This window comes from Amblyomma americanum, chromosome 10 (assembly GCF_052857255.1).
Source record: "Amblyomma americanum isolate KBUSLIRL-KWMA chromosome 10, ASM5285725v1, whole genome shotgun sequence".
Taxonomy (NCBI): domain Eukaryota; kingdom Metazoa; phylum Arthropoda; class Arachnida; order Ixodida; family Ixodidae; genus Amblyomma; species Amblyomma americanum.
The window spans coordinates 118,720,104-118,725,573 of NC_135506.1; positions in this window are offsets into that span (position 1 = coordinate 118,720,104).

A 5,470-nucleotide genomic window follows, 5' to 3' on the forward strand; every position below is an offset into this window, starting at 1 on the left:
TGAATGTGCAGTTAAAGAGATCGGCCTATAGTTAGAAAGAAGTTGTTTGTTGCCGGATTTATAGAGCGGGAGTACATTGGCGAGTTTCCATGAGGAAGGGACAATGCCAGTAGAAAGAGATTGTTGAAAAATAATTGAGAGATATCGACACGACCAAAGAGAATAACATGCAAGGAAGGTATTTGGGATACTGTCCGGTCCAGCGCATTTTTTTGAGTCAAGGTGCAAGATAAGATTTAAAGCGCCCTGAGTGCTAACCGTGATATCAGAGATAGAACGGTCATGATTAGGAAGACTGAAAGATGGAATGATGTTATTATCACGTGCAAAGACAGAATGAAAGTAAGCATTAAATGCATCAGATATTTCAGCGGGGTCAGAGACAATTTCTCCATTAATAACGAATGAGGTAGATGAAGTGCCTGAGGGTAGGACAGATCGCCAAAATTTACGGCGGTTATTGCTAAGCAGCCCTTGAAGCTGAACGCGGAAATAGAAATCTTTAGCAGAGTGCATTTTATTACGAAGTTCATTTTTCGCAGCATGAAATCGAGCAATGGAATCAGGGTTATTGTTACGTGTCATGCGCCTCAGCCGAGACACACGACGTGACATCTGCAAAACATCTCGATTAATCCAAGGGAGAGTAGGATTTCTTTTCTTCGTTTTGACGGGAACAAACAACTTAATGCACAGACTAACAATCTTTTCAAAATATTCAACAAGGTCATTAACATCGCCGTCACGGCTGAGCGCGCAAAAGGAGTCGAAGCAATCGGCCAGTTTGTCGATTATGGAGTTGTCGTCAGCGTGATGGAAATCCATAAATGACGTGAACGTGCACTGTGGGTTACTATTAAATCGGGATAGAGTAAGGAGAACTGCTTCATGGTCGGAAATACCATCGACAACCGTGCACTGAAATCCGGTCTCTATTAGGTTGTGGCTTAGGAAGATTAGGTCTAGCAATGAATTTAGTCTGGTAGGAAACGAAACTATTTGAGTGAGTCCAAGAGAGAGCGAAAGATCTATCAATTCTTTTGCCAGAGAAGCATCACGGCCAGAATAAGACATCGATGGCCAGTGAATACCAGGCACGTTAAAATCACCCATGAAGATGATGTTTGGTACTGAAAGACTATGCATGAACTGGCCAACAGAGTGCAAAACATCAACAGAAGTTCCGGGGGGTCGGTAAAAAACGCCAATAATAATAGTCTTTTTTTCTAAATAAATCTTGCACCAAATTGACTCAGTGTTGCAAGGAGCGGGTAGTATAGAAAACCTAAGATATGAACGAAGAAGTAAAGCTACACCCCCGCCTTTGCCCTCATGTCTGTCGGCACGGATAGCAAGGTAACCAGGTGGGGTAAATTCCGAGTCATATATGTCAGGGTGTAGCCAGGTTTCAGTGATGCCAATAATGTGAGGGTCATGGGAGGACACAAGCGCGAGAAGATCGGGGAGTTTGAGATGCTTCTAGCGTTAAGATTTAAGACAACGAGACTGGATGGAGAGCTAGGTAACTGTCAATGGGGTGACGAATCAAGTGCAGTAGATTCGCCAGCCTCGTGACGTGGTAACGAAGAAAACTCAGTATAATCTGTGGCTTCGTGACGTGATAACAAAGGAAGCACAGAAGATTCGGACACATCGTGATGGGGGTCCCGTTTCAAGCCACTCGAGGCTTCATCCCATGTGTACCTGACACCATCAATGAAAGCATGATCGTACCGAAGCTTCACCTTAGAACCACCGTCACGAAGCGAGGAAGATGCATTCCAAATTTTCATACGAAGGGCTCGAACATTCGCAGAAAAATCCTCAGTGACGTAAAATTTTTCCCCATTGAGTTTCGATAGGCTCTTCATGACAAGAATCTTCTCACTGAAATCAAGGATCCTTAATATGACAGGACGTGTCCGTCCATTACTGGGTCTGCCGATGCGATGACAACGCTCGATGCGTGGACATTCTATGCGAAGCTTGTCAGTAAATATTTTGCAGATTTGGGACAATAAACTGTTGCCATCTTCATCAGGACTATCTAGTAGACCATGCACAACAAGATTGTTTCGCCTTGACCGGTTTTCCATGTCTTCATTCTTTACAACCAGGTTAGATATTGTTTTCTTTAAGGATATAATGTCCGAACGGAGGTTAGGGCTCAAAGACTCGGGGGCTGAAGGAGTTGCAGATGATTCCAGTGATGAGACACGAGCTTCAAGATCATTGAGACGAGCGGAAAAAGATTTCTTAATATCTGTAATGTCACTAGCGATTCGTTTTTGACCAGCAAGCAGTTGCGAGAGCTGAGAAAGCACGTCTGCCGCCTCTAAAGTAGAAGACAAGTCAGTATTGGCACGCGTTGCCCGTTTCCCACTAAGATGTTTAGATGAATTAGCTGAGAGTGATCGTTTGGGGGGGCCTGGATTTTGTTCAACATCCCCGCTCTGTAGAAGGCGAGATAAGCAAAATACAGCATTTGAACAGACACTAACAAAACTCTGTGGGCAGGAAAACAGCAGCAAACAACGATCATCAGATCGAACGCAGTGAGCGTTCTTGAGGTAACATACCTGCACGAAGAACATGCAACGGTTAGGCATCTTGTAAAGGCTGCTGCCGTCCTGCCCACTCGTAATTGACCAGATGGAAACGTAAATCTGCAGCAGGAGGGGTCCTTGGAGCAGTTTGTCTCTTGCACCAGCTTAACGGACGCTAACGGGAGCAGTGATCGGCAGCCTGCTGATGCATCTTATGAAAGCCAGCATTCGTGTGAAGCCAGTACTTCCTCACGGCCAGCTTCCCGAAGTGAGCTGCAGCGAGGTAAGCGAGGTCTACACATTTGATACTTTTGCAAGACGTGTACTTACAGAAATGAACAACGCGAGACATTTTTGGCACATTAGTAGCACAGAAGTGATTGGGACAAGCTGGTTCCTAGCATAAACATTCCCAGAAACCAAAACTCCAAAGGGTTACATTACAACTACAACTACATACTACAAGTATAAACAACCACCTCACAATAAAATTCACAACAAGAATACATTTTTAAATCACCAAAGTCTTGGCTGTCATTCATTACTTCTGGTTTGCAGCACTTGCTATTGCTATACCGGAATTAAATTAAGATTAAGTGTTATTTATATCTATTAGACGAGAGGGTGCATTGTAGGTACGCGTTCACATAACTGCAGTGAAATATAGAGAAGCTTGGATTTCTGTGCGGTGGGCTGTGAGGCGTAGCTTTATGAATGACTGAGTTATCTTTCACTGCCTGCATTTCTCTACTGTGCGAAGTGAAAGTGCCAATAAAAATGTAGCATCTCCTGATCCTCCAGAATCAAATCATCAATAGCTGAATACGGATGGACTGCACAAAAGTGATTGGCACAAGCTGGTCCCCCCCCCCCCCCCCCGTGCGGCCCTTAATACTGATTGAAATAAGCACTCGTGCATGCTCCTCAGGTGTATAGCAATACACTGTTGACTGTAATCAATGCGAGGATTATATGCTACATAACATAGAGGTGTGCCACTCAAGAGCTTTATTTTATCATCTCCACTATCAATATTATTATTTTGGTCACATACATGTATACTTGCGCCCTCAATCTTGCTCGACAACAAGAATGTTGTTTGCCTTTTCGAGACAGAAACTGCATCACTCAGACAGTATAATATATAGCCTCTGCTTCTGCAGAACGTTATTGATTGTCGAAAAGAAACACTGAAATTTGTAAGGATTTCGGATCAGTTTCTCTCAGTTCACGTTTCTGAAAGCCCTGGAAGCAAAACTGCAACACAAATCAAGGGGAAGAGAAAGCGCAGCTTGTTTAATAACATACATTATATTGAGGGGTAACAACGTAAATGCTTCTTTGTTCAAAAACAATAACACCATTACACCAGGGACGTGAAGGTGAAAGACAGTGAGGCATGCAGACATCACCACTATGACCTGAAAAGCATTTGCATCGTTACTTTTAAAGTAACAGTGATATCAGCAAACGAGCTGTACTCTTTGCTGTCTTTTGTCCGCATTCTTCTGACCTTTCCGTGAGAGTGGTGCTGATTCGTGAGGCATTCCATTTCACATCAGCCTCACATGCGAAGGGTTACTCGTGTACTAGCTATGTTAATCACAGTGGTTTCACCTTCCTTTGTTAATGTTAGGTTTTGTGCATGAAGTTCCTGTGATGCAATTTGCATTAGTTGCATGCTTAACTGGTTTTGTGAATTGTCCTCTGCAGGTAAAAGAAAGAAAGACGATATAGATTATGAGTTTCTGGAAAAGAGGATGAGGCATGATATTCTGATGAAAGAAAATGACAATAAGACCGAATCGCGACGCTTGGCTTTAGAGGAGAGCCGGCTGGCATGGGAGAGAGAGCGCACCCTCACTGAGCTGCGTTTGAAGGAGACAGAGTCAAGCAGAAAAGCAGACAAGCATGCAGCACAGCTGAGGGTGCAAGAGGAACTGCTCCAACAGCTTGCAGAAGAACGGCGCCAATCTGCAGCCCAACATCAGGCAGTATTAAACATTGTGGACCGCCTGCTTACTAAACTAGACAAACTGTAGTCAACAATGACAACCATGTAAAACCGCAATGTCCTGCACAAGCAGGCTCTTCTGTATTATCTTGGTATGCTTCCTTAAAAAGAAAATAAACTTCACAAAGACAATCATGGAAGATGAATGTTTTTATTCTATACCACTCTTCATTTCACGAGCAGGATGTGTACTTTCATTACCTTCATTTATGGCTGCGGATGAGGAAAAGACACATTCACTTAGCCTCTTCAAGCACTGTGTCCAGGTTATGCGGATGCAAGGTAAACCTTATTACAGTCGTGCCTCTTTAATATGAACACTTCGGTTCCCGAGCAAAACAGTCCCTTGATGTAATAATGAATTGCAAATAAAAAAACGTGCTATGGTTAAAGTATGCTTCTGTGCATCATGGTGGTCATTGAAGCTGAAATTAGACACAGTTTTGGGATTTCCAAGTGTAATATCCTGGTTGCCATTATACTCGAAATAATGTGCCACTTCACACGCCTAGGGGTTTGTGTATGCTCTTGATGGCATCTCGTGGCCAGATGAAAACATGAAACCAGAAAATAAAAAGGCCATAAGTCAGCCATTTCCACTTTTCCTTTATGTTCCTGTGATGTGCTGTGCTCAGAACGCCAAAAGTGAAACGTTGGGTTGGTTACTGGAGATTCTGTACCAATGCCGTGCATATTAACATGACAAGAATGTGCTCTGTGCAATTTCCCCCAATCATTTACCACACACCGAGTTTCCATATTAATTAGGGATAAACACAAAAAAGTGTGGTCCCCAGAAAAATTGTCCATAATCCATGTCGTTCATATTAACGGGGGCTGTATTAACGAGACATGACTGTATGTTCTCTCAGCAGGTTTAATTGGTGCTTGAAGGGGTTAAAGTGGAATT